Source organism: Mauremys reevesii, linkage group 3 (genome assembly GCF_016161935.1).
Source record: "Mauremys reevesii isolate NIE-2019 linkage group 3, ASM1616193v1, whole genome shotgun sequence".
NCBI classification, from domain to species: Eukaryota; Metazoa; Chordata; order Testudines; family Geoemydidae; genus Mauremys; species Mauremys reevesii.
The window spans coordinates 117,779,547-117,796,081 of NC_052625.1; the positions used below are offsets into that span (position 1 = coordinate 117,779,547).

Genomic DNA, 16,535 nt, shown 5'->3' on the forward strand with positions numbered 1-16,535 from the left:
CTTTAGGGGCTGGTAGGGGAGCTTGGGCCCACCCTCTCCAGCAGGCTCCGATCCAGGTCCCAATGGTAGGCAGCTAAGACCTGCACCTTGTGGTGTTATGCAGCTGCCTCCACAGATCGTCTCCTACCCGTGCCCCCTCTTCCCACAGGGTAAAGAACTGAACACCAAATTAAAGTTTCTGACCTTTGAAAGTCACCAATCCCTCCTCTGCAGGTTTGGTCAGGTATCTCCAAGCTTCAGGGAGCAATAGCTCCTATTGTGCTCCTTCCCAGGCATTCAAAGTGCAAGTCAGCTCACCTCCTCTGCCTACCTACCACTGAGCTACTCTGCTTCCCTTTTTAAGCTCTCCCTCCAGCTTGTGTAGGCTTTGCAGGTGTGGTGCGGCAGGGCCACCTGGGCTCAGAGCAGCTTCTTAACCCCATCTTCTCCAGTGTGGGATTTGAATACCCCATCACATCCTATACAATGATAGATATGATGTTAAAGTGCAAAAATCCTTTCTTTGGATGCCATTTCTCCAATGACCTGGTAATTTCTCATAATGGGCTTTTCATTTGTAGCTTTTGAAGATTATTTACATTCTCATTACCATAGGTCATAAATGGGTTATTATGGAAAGGAATGCTACAGTTTTTGCACTCTCCTTGTATGACCTTGCTAAACATTCCAGAGAGAAAAGGCTTATTAAATATATGCGGCTGCCTCACACCAGAAGATAGTCAATACAATTTGCTGCCCATTCTGTTGAGGTTTGTTATGTTTGTTAAATAACTTCACCTTTTCATCCCATTCCCTCTCCCCCTCTAGCATCTCAAAAGCTTGCTCCATTGGTGGCCCATTTGAATCTAGGCATTCACTGCTCACAATAGCTAAAGTTGCAGTCCCTTGACAGTTCTGTTGTAAATGGAAAATCAAATGAATCTCTGCACCTCATTTCTGGAGAGGCAAGACATTGACACTATAAAACCAAATCTCCACTTTCAGAAGAGGCTGTCAGACTTTAATCCAAAGGGGGCCTGAACAAATGCACTGTATGTCCCTCAAGACATCTTGCCCCCTTTTGCTGGAAGATCAGGTTCTAAAGCATCAGAATCTTCTGAATATAACTTAATATCATATTGTGTTGTCTTCTCTCAAATAATAGATCTTTGGCAAAATGCAGTTTAATCAGTTCAGGGTATCTCTCAAAGTCCCAGAACATCTCCAGACTGAAGCTTAAACTCAATAACATTGAACAGGTGGAAATTAATTCATTTATTTCTAATTAAAATAGAAATAATAAATAGCCATCCATTTGATCTGGATGCCTTCATGCTAATTAAAACACAGTCCAAATATAAGTAGCCAATAAAATACAACAGAGCAGCCTATCTCTGTGCCTCAGACAAACACAATTGTGACCCCCCCGCCCCCCACACACACACCATAAAGACTAATAAAAAACATTCCAAAAGTCCCCCAGTAAGCATCAGACCCCTGAAAGGCATTTAGAATTGATTTGTGTTCACAATTCCTACCTTCCATCTCTCAAGAGCACCCTGTCAGCGCCTGCTGCATACATCGTGATGGCCCTGCATGCTTTGGCTTCTTAAAAATAAAGCACATTGTCATTCTACATTTCAGGGGGAAGCTATCCCATCCCTGACACTTCCTTGGTGGCCTTCTACGCCATCAGGTATCTCACTTCCAGGAATAGGTATTTACAGCCTGGTTCACTGAAAAAATGAACAAGTAGAACTACAGCCTTTTCGGACACTCACGCCTGAACCATTATTTAAATTCTGATTTTACTCTTCCCAAGGGAAAAAATATTAATAATTATTGTTAATAATTGTTATTATTTGTATTATTGTAGCACATAGGAACCCGAGCCATGAACCAGGACCACATTGTGCTTGGCACTGTACAAACAGAACAAAAAGACAGATCCTGCCCCACATAGCTTACAATCTAAGGACATGTCTACATTTTCAACTTGCTGCATGTTTTTGTGTATCTGTGTTAAGTGTTCTGCAACAACTTCTGTGCAAGTAGTCTGCATACACAGCAAGGTTACGCAGTGTTTTCTATTACTATGGAATGGAGAGCGTATACATACCCATAGGAATGGAAATGTCTAGCTCCTGAGAGGAAATCTGCATACTTTAGAAAGGGGAAAATGAAGAAGGGGCTTTAATTCTGATGTGAGATATTTGGTTTTTCGTTCATTATGTCTGTGTGGATCCAGCTTGCATGCTGGGGTGATGAGTGAGTGAAACAGTTCTTTCTTGAGTATTTTATAGTCAATCATTCCAGTATGAGACTGATTTGGAAGGGGAGCAAAGGGGAGGTCATGCGCAAGAAAGGTTGTATTTCAAGACTTGCAACCAACTGGAACTGGGCTGTGGGAAAGCAGTGTCACATTTACAGAGATCCTGAACTTGGCTTATGGAGTAGATAAGTGCTCCCAGTGCCTGCGGCGTCTTCTCACTGAGAACCACCACCTAGAAAATAAATCCTGTAATGAAAGCCGATTACCTCATAACATATCCCTAGAAGGGACTGATCCATCTAATTTCTCTTGCTTACAAAGTGCCATGAGGTTACCATAGTTCAGGCAGCCTCATTAGAAGCAATGCTAAATGTGTAGAGAATGAATGGAGATTAAACAAAAGCACTATGGATGGCTGTTACACATAATCCATTTGTTACTATGCTTCTAGCGAACAAAAGGCTGTATTGTTCAAGGGACTGATTTCTGCCAGGGGTGGGAAAAAACCTTACATGATATTCCACTATGTTTAAAAGGAATAGAATGCCTTCTTCACAAAGCTAATAACTCATCATTTTAAAGGAATTGAGAATTGAGTAAAAATAAAAAATTAGATAAATGAATTAGTATCAGATTTACAGTAAAGTAGAATTTGACAGACCTGGTCCTCAGCACGCGGGGGCCCTGCATTTTTCAGGGTTATAAAGTGAGTGTGGTTCTGATGACATTTTACATGGTGCCCCATATAACTCTGGACCAGCTGTGGAGTTCATAGGCAGTTTGTTTCAAGTTCATGATATTCTCCCCCCGATTTACTTCAGTTGGCTAATTTAGCCTATAATTCTTCAAGGTAATGGGTGATGAAGCCTCGCTAAGTATATATGTGAAAACGATTTAAAATAAAAATTATAAAAGCATTTTTAAGAGGTTTTGTTTGAAGGTCAAATACCACAGTGGTGGGCACAAAACAAGTATCAGAATCAGAACAGAATAGAATAGGATCAAAATTAACTGCACAATCAAAGGGTTGGTTTTAGTACTACAATGAAAAGGATGAAAATAAAAGCTACTTATAGTAATTTTATATGACACACATGGGATTCTGCTCAGTCTTCCCCCTCCCTCCTGCACACACTTTCATAAAAAATGTCTGAGCCCCTCCCACCCAATGTAATATGCAGCCTGTGCAATATTTCATCTTTAGAAATAGCTTAAGATACATAGCATCATATTCTCAGCTTGACTTCACCGCAGCTACACCAGTTTAAACCAGCTGATATGACCTGCAGTCAGTTTCCATGGGTAAATTATTATTTAATTGTTTCTTGCAGATGTTAAATTGTTTGGTGGAAATGTGTGTTTTAAGACTACACTGTAAACAGGTGTGGGTTTTTATATTGTTTATCTCTGAACAAAATATAATTACACACGCAGCTGAGTTACCAAGAAGATCCTAAGCATAAAGTACACATTCTTATATAAATAGAAGCGTGCTTTGTGCACCTGACTAGGAAACAGCTGGGGATCATTCTCCAAGCGGAACACAGACAAAAAATGGACAGAGCCAAGCACTGTGGCTTATTATGTGGAGAGTTGTTTTTTTCCCCAAGCAGTTTGAAAGTAGTTTATCAGCTGAACATACAAAACAGCAGGGATTTCACAGGCACATTCACAACAGGATACTTCATTTGTAGCAATTCAAGAACAGTCTTCTGACTGAAACAGAAATGAAAGTTGTGGCACTCCCGAGATACCGGTACAACTCACTCTGAGCTTAGAGTAAAAGGACAAGACCTTCTCATGCCCAAGCTACCTTCAGGAGGGGAAAAAAAAGGTAATTAAGAGACTCTGAATGCATGAGGGGCCTCAGAAAGGGAATTAAGCATTTGCAGGCAAAAAGTTGCATTGTGCAGCTCAAAATATTTATTTTATTTTGGACTCACAAGGAAAAGTAGCTGCAATGCATGACCTCATGTAATCGCATGAAGACAAAATTAAGGCAGAGATGCAGTTCTCTGTGGGAAAACATCTCTCTTGAAGCACTCAGAATCAGTGACATGTTTTAATATGACTTAGCAGTCCAAACTTGGTACTCCACAATGTTGACAGAGTTGAGAGCAAACTGCCCTCCATGTAGAAGCTCGGCTTACTTACATTAGCACATTTCCATTTGATCCCACTGTAGCTGAATTTGTATATAATAATATGAACATGATAAATATGACTATTGTACATAAACATTGCCGTCTAAGGTCCAGTCCTTGCAATTGGCTCTGCTTAAGTGAACACATGCCTGATGAGAGCCCCAGGGACCTCAGTGTGGCTTGGTGCAGGAAGAGAGGTCCGCCTTCGTGAACTCTGTCATGTATTACTTGTACACAGTAGTTTGCAGGGCTGTTACTAGCAGTTCAGGCTTCTGTATCAGATGGAGACTGACTACAGAGCTCTACTTCTCAGAGAGATACATACCAGATGTGTTCACCACAAGATCCTTTACTACTCCTGAGGAAACGCTGCTCCAAAAAAATAAAAATTCTATGCACAATATTTTAAAATTCTGCATATTTTATTTCTCAATAAATAAATGTGGAGTCTCCAGCATGGCATCGGGGAGTACAGGCCACTGGCTGCATGAAGGTGGGAGATCACGCTGCTGCCTTCCAGAACACGGACTCAGTGGTGACATAGCGCAATGGCCAAACCTACCCCAGAAACACCCCCGAGATGCCCCTCCACGCCAGGTGCACTAAGATAGCAAGCAAGAGGGACAGAGTCTCGCATGCACACCCAGCTGTGGCCCCCAATCCAGGTGTGGGGCAGGCAGGCTCAGGCTGGCAGGATCCATGTGTGAAGGAGCTTATGTGGGGTGAGAGGGTTCTGTGTGGCAAAATCTGGGTGAGGGCAGCTTGATGGGGCATCTGGGTGCAGGAGGAATGGTTCTCTGCGGGGTGGTCCAGGAGAAGGTGGTTGGGACTCAACAGGGGGGAGCTGGCTTGGGGGGGATGGGGTTTGGTAGTGGGTTGTGGGTGCTGGGGAGTGAGGCTTGGTGGGGTGGGGGTCTGGGTACAGCTGGTTGAGGCTCAGTAGGGTGGGGGTGCAGGTGTGGAAGGCTTGTTGGGCTGGGCCAGGTGCAAGAGGGGTAAGGCTTGTTGAGGTGGGGGTTCAAGTGAAGGGGACTCAGTAGTGGGTGGTCTGGGTGCAGGGAAGCAGTTCCAGTTGCAGGGGGTGAGGCTTAGCAGGGTAGAGGTTTGGATGTGGGGGGATCAGTGGGAGGGGTCTGGGTACAGGGGTGAGGCTCGGTGGAGAGGTCTGGGTATGGGGAGTCTGGATGCATGGAGGTTGGGCAGATGGGGGAAGCCGCTCCCCGTACAGTTACCCCTCCCCTCACGGCTGAGGAGTGATGGGGGCAGGAAGCAGAGAGTGGGGAGGTTTCTGGTGGCCACTTCTTGCAGGGGAAGAGGAAATTCCATTCTTGCCTGCTCCTAGCCCAGCCGGGAATAGCTGTTGATCCTGGAGCAGGGTAGGAGCCACTGGCGGGGGTGTCTCCCCACCTGCCCCCCGCAGTGATTTACCTCTCTGCCAGCTGCTCTGGTAGCCCGAAACCACAAGCCCACTCTGCTAGGGAAAGGTACATGACTGGTCTTGTGGCCTCCCTTTGTTTTGCCATCAGAAGCCATTTTTCTGCGGGGAAGCAAAGAAATCTGCAGGGGACATGAATTCTGCACACATGTGCAGTGGTTCAGAATTCCCCAGGAGTATTTAATGCTCTGCTGGGTATGGCTAAGATTAGCCTAAATGAGATATTTTACACACAGCGCCACCTAGCGGCTGGACAGTATAACTGTTTAGTATTCCATTGTAGGATCTGGCCTAAACATCTAGTTCATGTCTGGTATGTGCTGCTTATACATCTCCAGTACATACAGAAAATCAGGGCAAACTCAAAAGAACAGCATTTCTTCATAATGTGTGAATTCCTTATATTTTACAGTTTTAAAGGTGAATTTAAACTTCTTGTCTGTGCCTTCCAGGTAGCTGGGTACCCTCAATAAGATAGATCCTGAGTGGATGAAGTCCTATTATAATCAGTGGAACCTCACACAGGAATAAGTGTTGCCTAAAGCCAGTGGGACTACTCAAATGCTTTGCTGGATCAGAGCCTAACTCTTTAATGCATCCTGCACACTGTATTCCATTGAATATTTTTTATTATAATTGCTCCAATGCAAAAGGCAAAAAGTAATATCTTAAATGTTGCAGCATTGGGTAAAAAGGGAAAGTCTGATTTGAAGTTAATAAGAAATATTAGGCCCAAGAGTGAAAACTCAAGTGTACTAGGCTCAGTTGAATTTAAAAGACAAGTGGTACCACTAAATAGCTGCCTAAATCAGAAGATGTAAGGTGCTGCTGGAATGAGCAGAGAGCCCTGTTTAGCAACCAAATAGTCTCCAGCACCCATGCACACAGCCTGGTGGAACTCTGTCCAGATATGTGCCCTAAAGAGCACATTAAACATGGTCTCCAAGTCAGGGTAACCCTTAATCTGCAGCTTTAAGAGAAAAACTCCTGTGTTCTAACAGTAGGAATCCACAAATTCCAAAAGTTTTATACCAAAATGTATTCTCTGAGTAACACTGCAAACTTTCCATAGTGACTGTACTGGGGAAAGTATTTGACACACACAAATATTAAGCAACAATTCCCAGAATCACAGGGAGGAAATATAAGTGATTAATGGATTCTCTGCTGAACAAAAACTACTTAGGCCTGTCACTAGATAGTTGCTATGGTTTCTTGATGCCTCCTGGCAGCAATTTGCTAGCTTAGCAGGAAAAAAAAGATACAAAAGAATGCTATAGAAAAATACTCCATGAAACACTAACAATTGTTCCGTGCACAATTCTGTGCCTGTCTTGAATATCAAGCCTTGAATATATACTTTCAATTAATTTCTTAAAACAAACAGAGGTCTTTTTTAAGAACAGACAAACACCTTGAAATATATCTTGTTAGTAATAGGTAAAGCATATTGGAGAGTTTCAACTGGATTCATGTTTTTTTGTTTTTGTTTTTTTTATAAAACCCCCTCTTTTTGTGAGACTAGGTTAAACACTCTTTGCAGTTTCTGAATTTTCCAAATGATGTTAGGGTAAAACGGACTCTCCATTAATAGATGGACGTTTTTATGGGTATAAAACATACGATAAGGGAGAAGTTAATTCAGAATTGTTTAATAAAAATAGGTAAGAATGGGCCAGAGGTGGAAGAGTGAAATTTGCACCCTCACTCTGGCCTTTTTACACTGTGTAAAGGGCCAGAGTGAAATAAAGAGGCTCTAGAAGTCCCAGATCCAGGTATTAGAGAATTTTCTCAGCACAGGAACTGAGGTGGACAGCAATACGCTGTCCTCCAAGGATCCCTCCACTGACTTCCAGGATAATTTCGTACAGCATCATTAACTGCAAAACAGCTATGCCAATTTACACCAGCTGAGGATGTGGCCCACAAGAACTGTCACCACACTGGTTGATTATATAGGACAATAAACTGCTCAGTGATAACAATTAATTAATTAGCATATATTTATGTAAGTCATGCTGGATGCCAAATTATACAGTATTTGGATTCTCTCCAGGTAGTTTTGCCTCTGTTGTGCAGGAGATTGTTCTGAAATCTAACGAAATAATTTACAAGAGCTATGATGCTGATGTCAATTTTGTTGTTCACTATTGTACCACCCAAGACTGAAAATGTGATAGAGGAAAAAAACTCAAGTGATTAGTTGTAATACTGTAGACAGCTACATTAATATTACAACTCGACAGAAATATAGCTATTAAAAATCATTTTCAAGGCAAATTCTAAAAACTCCTATAAGTGTTTCTGCAGCTCCATTCTGTGAACGAAACTGCTCACTCTCTCACTCTCTGTCAGTGGAGACTACCATCTGGTTGATAACATGGCATCAGCTTCATGTGATGATACAGGGTGGGACTTAAGGAACCAGCTTGCCTATAAATTAAAAAAAGGATTGGAAATCAAAGTTTCACGTTTTGGTAACAGAAATTAAGCATTTTTTAAAAATCAGATAATTGAACTTTTTCCATTGATTTCTAACAGGAAAGCAATTTGGGGCCATAGACAGCAATTTTTTTATGCACAGTAGTCAGATTTGCCATGTGCATATCATTATATACAAAATCCACTACTGTGGGATCAAGGGAGGATTCACTCCAATAGCAGGAGGCAGGTAGCATTTGCATTGCCATCACCATGCCCCTTGAGGGATTATGCCAGGGAGAGCTGCTTTACATTGCAACTGAGAATCTATAGGAAGTTAAAGCCCACTGGTGAATCCTGCACAAAGATTCAGTGAATCAGAACTTTTCCAAGTCAGGCTGGTCATGCTTCTTCTCTGGTGAGCACTGCCAACCGCTGAGGCATTGCTCCCCTGCTCCAGCCTTTCCATCCCCTGCAACTGAATGTTTACAACCAACCCCTTCCCCTCCCTGGCTAGATTCTCTGCTGTTTGGAGCTTTCTGCTGAGGTCTGCATCAGTGGATAGGGTCCCTAGTCTGTACCCATAAATTACCAAGATAATGACTAGGAATTTGATTGTTAGTTATTCCTCTGATATTTAAGGTACTTAATTTGTTGGTGATTTACTCCAGTATATAATTAGCATAACATTTATTTTACACTGGACTGTTTTGCAGACCCACAGGTTGTAAAATGGCATGGAATTTACATTCTGTATGTTCTGCCAACATAGAAAATCTGCGAGAAGCCACATCTGACTCAGAATTTGAAATCTCAGAGTCAGGCTGTCAACATGGCTCCTCACTGATTATATTCATCTCTAACATTTTAAATCAATGTTGTTATGGATCTGGGGTGAGCTGTCCCATTGCCCTCTCTCTCTCTCCCAGTCTCTCCATATGCAACATCTTTCAAGTGACAGGCCTACAGGCATTCTCAGCATTCTCCCAAGCAACTGTTTCACTCCTAGCTGGGGCATTTCCCACCCTCAGACATGTGTCATACATTTGGCAGCACTCATTAACTGCCTCAGTTTCCCCACTCTTGGATAGAAGGTGATACACAGCACACCTCCGCTGTGCCCCAGTTTCAGCCAAAGTAACGTGCAGCTCTGCCTGAATTTCCTTGATAAGAGCAGGCAGTGAACTGACCTCCATGGGTACTGAATCTGGCCTCAGGAAGATTATACTTCAGCCAGTGTGACTCCCACCTGACATCTCCCATGTGGGAATGGGTGGACACATCCCTCCTCCCTACTCCAATTCATGTGCTTATTCACAGATGCTGGGGAAGTCACTTCCTTCCCATCACTCCATTTGCATTTTGGCTTTCACCTTCATTTGCATTCATGCAACTTGCTGGCAGAAACTGACCCACACCTTTCAAGGAAGAAGGATTGGATGTTGTTGTAGGGTTATAATCATGTTTCCAAGCAAGACATCAACAGGGATATCTTCTTAAGCTTCCACCACCAGCATTTTCCAAACCTTCTTGGGTCAGCACAAGAATTTGTGCCATAGGCCGTGTTGGTGCTGGTGTAACCACTGGTTTCACATTTGGAAATGTCACCCCTCTTTTACAGTCTCTCAGCATTTGATGCAGCCTCACCACATGAAGTTTGACCAGTGTATGGGTAGAATCTGTGTCCTTCCACTCCTTGAACAACTCCCCATTAACTTCCACCTTCCACTCCTACTGGGTATCAGGTGGTTCTGTAGTCACAAAAGTGCAGCATGAGATATGGCCAAATGACTGTGTGAACTCAGTGGCATAAACATTGTACATCTCCTCTGGGGCTGTACTGCCCTGATTAGTGTGTTGCATTGGTGTGATGGCATCCCAGCCCCATTCTGGCCAGACAACTAGTAGGTTCCCCAACTGTGGTTCATTGCCAGTCCCTGGGTGCTTGAGCCCTGGACAGTCAGCCCCGGTATGTCCCATCCCCAGGTAGTGATAATGTTTCAGATCCTTGAGATCTCTCTTAGACATTGCAAGAGGATTCCTGCCCCCAGTCCTCGGGGTCCCTAGTTTGGGGTTGCCCCCACATGTTTGCCCTCTGGTGACCCAGGCTTTGGCCAGTCAGCTTTGGGCTTTTTCACAGAACAAGCTTCAGCTAACCTGCCTATAGTGCACAGGTCTTTGGGCTTCTGATCCCTCAATCACATTCTGAAATCATGGGGACACAAATCATAAGATTATTCTTACCAAAACATTTCTAGCAACTCATACAGGGTTGCGGCTCCCCAACATTTGCCTGATTTTCAAAGGTAATTTCCTAGCTGGGTTGTCAGCTTCAAATAAGTTACATGCTTTTGCTTTTGAGCCTCTTCAAAACCTTTTCCTGTAAGCCTCAGGAGTCCACTCAGATTTAAGGAATAAGACTTTCTGAAATCATCTGTTGCTCAGAGAATCAGTCCCATCTATTTGGCTGTAAGCTTCTATGCCTTTCACACAGGCATCCCTCCCCTGAGACTAGACTGGAGCTGGTACTGCATCCTGCCACTGGTCAGTGTCATGCAGACACAACACCTCTTCAACACCTCTTGGAACATTTCTAGTAGGTCATCTTTCTGAACTGTGCATAATTCATTTTCTGACAGGCTCGTCTCACTCTCTTTCCTGAAAAGAACATAAACCACTTTTTTCTCTTGCTTCTTCTTTTGCAATATTTATTCTAACTCCTGTTGTGACTTTTGCAAAATTACCACTGCCGCCAACTGTTAAAATTCTGGGGTAAACTGTATATTTGCCCTTTCTCTAAGTCTCTCTGTGGACACCTTTTTCAAGTGACAGGTCTAAACATGCACTTATTTCAGAGAGGAATCCAGAATTTGACCCACTTTAGATTAGCTCACCAGACTAGAGCATTCGCTGTTCACCAACCATAAGAGATCACCAGGCCCAACTGGCTTTGGCTCCTGCTACAGACTTTGCTCTGGGAGTTGTGACCAGTTTGAAAATGCAGTGAGTAAGAGCAACATGTTCAAAACCAAGTATTATTTACTTCTTCATAGGAATGTAACAAGCCAAGTGAAAAGGTTTAAAACAAGAAAAGTCTAAATATATATTGTCTGGCCTAATCTTAGCATTTGCCTCTTATACAGCACCAAGTACAGGGTTAGTGCTTAAAAAAAACCAATTACAGCAGAACCTCGGAGTTACGAACACCTCGGGAATGGAGGTTGTTTGTAACTGTGAATAAAACATTATGGGTATTCTTTCAAAAGTTTACAACTGAACACTGACTTAATATAGCTTTGAAACTTTACTCTGTAGAAGAAAAATGCTGCTTTTAACCATCTTAATTTAAATGAAACAAGCAAAGAAAGTTTCCTTACCTTGTCAAATCTTTTTTTGAAACTTTCCCTTAATTCTTTAGTAATTTATGTTGAACACTGTACTCTACTGTATTTGCCTTTTTTTTTTTTTTTGGTCTCTACTGCTTGACTGCATACTTCTGGTTCCAAATGAGGTGCGTGGTTGACTGATTAGTTTCGTAACTCTGGAATAATTTTCTGGTGTTCATAACTCTGAGGTTCTACTGTAATAAGAAGAAGTTACATTATAGTCAATGGAATTACATAAGGGATAAATTTGGCCCATTGTGTTTCGATCTTACTATTCCTTCTGCTTACCTGGCAACGAAGCTCTTTGTCCAGTGTCACAAAGTAAATCTGGGGCAGAGCCAGGAATAAAACCCAGCAATCACAACTCCTACTCTTATGCCTTAACCACAAGCCCATTTTCCTACAGGTTCACGTACTAATATACAAAACATAATAGTATAAAGGCCATTATATTTCACATAAGTCTTGTAACACATTAGGAAAGTCCCTTTTGTAGCATATAAATACAGTGAAGTGATGAAATCAAGAAAAGAAGGTTAATTCCGATTGCTGTTGTAAATCCCAGGCCTCTGTAATAGGAAAGGGGAAACACTGGAGATAATGTTTCTCTTTTGTAGTTTCACAAGTCTTCTTCCTTAATTTCAGTGGATCAGATTTTTGTGGTTGACACTTTTGTGTATTTCTTGGCATTAATATTGCTGAATTCATATATCAGAATTGTCTCTGCAGCAACTCATTGCAGTTCCTCCAGAGCTGTTTCCATACAGAATAAGACATGCACTTCCATTATCATAACAGCTTCCTGAAGCACTGATATAATCTCACTTCAGCAGATTATGATATCATAGAGTTAAATAACTATTTCAGTCATTTAAAGTCACAAAATATTTTATTTATATTTACACACATATAAATCAGGAGTAACTCCACTGAATTGCATCAGTGTAAAAATGATTTAAGTTACAGAAGAAACAGGCAGACAGTCTTTGAGCCTTTTTGCATGTACAGAATGGTGTCTTCTTTCAAATATTTGTGTGCATAAGGCAAGCTGGAAATTAGGCCACATTGAGTAGTAGGCTTTTGAAAAGGGGGTCCTGGGTGTTATTCAACTATGCAACCCCTAATCCTGCAAATCAAGTAGTCACTGAGGGGGATGCTATGTAATCACGAATTAGAATGTTATTTGGTGGGGAGGTGGAACACAAGATGACCTCAGCTAAGTGTTGACCCATGATAGGAACCTGGCCTGTTTGAAAAAATGAGAAGTTATTTATTTTGTACAGTAACTGGTGTTCTTAGAGATTTGTTGTCCATGTGCCCATTCCACTATTGGTATGCATGAACCCCATGTGCTTAAGTTCAGAGTCTTTTGGCCAGCAGTGTCTGTATGGTGTGCATAGGTCTTTGTACTCCTCAGCAGGGGTATAAAAGGGTGGAGAGCACCAACTACCAACAGTTTCCACAGAATCTAAATATAAGGAACTCTAAAGTGAAGAGATGGAGATCAGGTTATGGAATCTGCATATGGACAACACATCTCAAAGAACTCCAGTTACTGTATAGGTAAGTAACTTGTCATTCTCCTTTGAGTGATTGTCCATATGGACATTCCACTGATGGTGACTCTCAAGCAGTGAACCCCGTGCACTGGAGATAGGATCTCAGAGTCTAGGGGTATGTCTACACTACCCGCCGGATTGGCGGGCAGCGATCGATCCAGCGGGGGTCGATTTATCACATCTAGTCTAGATGCGATAAATCGACCCCTGAGCGCTCTCCTGTCGACTCCTTTACTCCACCGCCACGACAGGTGCAGGCAGAGTCGACGGGGGAGCAGCAGCAGTTGACTCACCACGGTGAAGACACCATGGTAAGTCGATCTAAGTACGTTGACTTCAGCTACGTTATTTATGGTAGCTGAAGTTGCCTAACTTAGATCAATCCCCCTCCCCCCCACCCAGTGTAGACCAGGCCTAGGAGAAGAGAGACTGCAGGCCGCCTTTCCAAATGCAGCATCAGACTTGGAGGCTTTGGTAACTGCATAATGCTTAGTGAATGTATGAATTGATCCCCAAATAGCTGCTTTGTGTATACAAGATGGAGTTATTCTTCAATGAGGTTGCTGAAGCTGCCTGAACACTAGCAGAGTGAGTCTTAAGGATGGTAGGCAGGTCCTTATTTGCTGCCTCATAGCAAGCCCTTACATTAGTAAGGCTTTTGACACAGTCCCACATGACATTCTCGTAACCAAGCTAGGGAAATGTGGGCTAGATCAAATTACTGTAAGGTGGTTGCACAACTGGCTGAAATACTGTACTCAAAGAATAGTTATCAATGGTTCACTGTCAAACTGGGAGAGCATATCTAGTGGGGTCCTGCAGGGGTCAGTCCTGCATCTGGTACTATTCAATATTTTCATTAATGACTTGGATAATGGAGTGGCGAGTATGCTTATACTATTTGCAGATGGCACTTAGCTGGGAGGGGCTACAAGCACTTTGGAACAGGATTAGAATTCGTGAACGTGACAATTTGGAGAATTGGTCTGAATTCAACAAGATAAAATTCAGTTAAGACAAGTGCAAAGTACTTCACCATGGAAGGAAAAATCAAGTGGACAACTACAAAATGGGGAATAACTGGCTAGATGGTAGTACTGATGAAAAGGATCTGGAGGTTCTAGTCGATCACACATTGAATAGGAGTCAATAATGTGATGCCGCTGCAAAAAGACTAATATTAACTGGTATGTCATATGTAAGAGATGGGAGGTAACTGCCCTGCCCTACTTGGCACTGGTGAGGCCTCCGCTGGAGTATTGTGTCCTGTTCTGCATGCCACACTTTAGAAAGGATGTGGGCAAACTGGAAGGAGAATTCAGAGGAGAGCAACAAAAATGATAAAAGGTACAGAAGACCTGACTTGTGAGGAAATGTTAAAAAAAACTGGGCATGTTTAATCTTTAGAAAAGACCGAGGGCTGTTATAAAAAGGATGGTGATCAGTTGTTCTCCATGTCCACTGATGGCAGGACAAGAAGTAATGGGCTTAATCTGCAGCAAGAGAGACTTAGGTTAAATGTTAGGAAAATCTTTCTATCTATAAGGGTAGTTAAGATCTGGAACAGGCTTCCAAGGGAGGTTGTGGAATCCCCATCACTGGAGATTTTTAAGTACAGGTTGGACAAACACCTGTCAGCAGTGATCTACTTGGTCCTGCCTCAACACTGGCAGATGGACTAGATGACTTCTTGTTGTCCCTTCCAGCCTGACATTTCTATGATTCTATGACTGTCAGAGATCCATCTTGAAAAATATTGGGAAGATAGAGCCTTGTCCTTTTCGTGACAGCCACAAAGCACCTTAGTGAAAATCTGAATAGCTTTGTTCTTCACAAGTAGAAGGCCAGAACTAAGGCCACATCTAACTAAGCTGGACAAAAAAAAATTGGTGAACAGCAAATTCAATGAAAAATGCATTTTTCAGTTCAAATGAAACCAAGAATTCAGCTCAATTTCACCAAGTAGTTTTGGCCAAAAAAAAGTTGAAACTGCTCATTTTGGCCATTTCAAAACAAAACATTTCAACTTTTCATTTTGAAACATTTCATTTCAACCATTTCAAAGCATTTTATTTTTACTTTGCACTTTGAAATGGTATTTTGTTTGGAAACGTAGGTCATTTTTAAAAAACAAAAAAGGTGAAAAATATCCCCAAATGAGCCAAAATGAAAGCCAAAAAAAATTTTGGTTTAGGTTGAACAAACATTGTGTGTGACCCAAAGCATAAGTTTTATTAATTTTTTTGTTCATTTCAGGCATTAGACCAAAAGAATTGAGTTCACGGTGTAAACTATTTACGTATTGCATGTTTTCTAGAAATGTGCAATTCCCACGGCAGTAATTGTACTTGAGGTGCCCATCATTGGCAGCCCCGTATCTTTTGTAAGAGAAGCAGTACTTAAACTCCAGGGACCTTGATGAGGTCATTTTCATAATCCAAATCAGCTGTTTGTGTTTGCTTAAAATTTGCCAGTGGGCAATAACTACTAACAATTAAAACTATAACCATAACTACAGAAATAGAGCTGGAGTACACAGCAAGCCCTCCATCTGGTTGCCAGAAGGCAACTGAGAGGAAATGATAGCAGTTTGTGCACTCTGCCCTTTTATATCCTCGCTGAGGTGCATGAGGAGCTGCACGGTGTACGTGCACTGCAGCTCCTGCTGTCCAGAAGACTCCAAACTTGAGTACATGGGGTGTATGTGCACTATTAGTGGAATGTGCATGTGGACAATCACTCAAAGAAAAAAAAAACTATTCTTGCTTATCTTCTAAAATTTGGCTCTAGATAAAATTAAAGCACTTTTCAAATCCACTATGTGGTGTAATTTGTCTTTTTCTGTTAAATATGGCTTTACAAATATTCCTCAAAATTAATCTCTAAATGGAGGCGGGAATAAGTAATTATACAAACTATGAAGCAAGAATCTTGTCTTACAAACAATAATCTTATAGAGGTGTATAAATTTATTAAGGCCAGAATGTAGTATTCGCTTCTCGGCTCCTCAGAGGTAAGATCAAGTGTAAGTAGTCTCTCGGCCTATCAAAGGCTGTGATCAAGTATCTTGATGGGTTTGGTCTTTTGGCCCTGAGATGAAAGCCTTGTCTGTGTCTCCTGGACCATGAAGTACAAACATTATCTTCTAAGTTATGGCCATCCTCTTCACTGATGTTATGATTAATTAAAATAGCTACAAGTCAGGAAAAGGTATCTGGTTTCCAGAACTTTCGTAGAACCAAAGAGGGAATTCAATAATTGCCTTGAGTGCCATAACTCCAACCTAAACCTAAATATGCAAAAAGAAAACGGCCACTAAGTAACCTGTATTTAAAGGGC

General features: G+C 42.0%; 1 long non-coding RNA gene across 1 annotated transcript in view; it reads left to right on the forward strand.

Annotated features, from left to right (window-relative positions):
• The window catches only part of LOC120401010, a 41,094-nt gene that overhangs the window by 18,143 nt on the left and 6,416 nt on the right, over positions 1-16,535 (forward strand). The window lies entirely within an intron of this gene.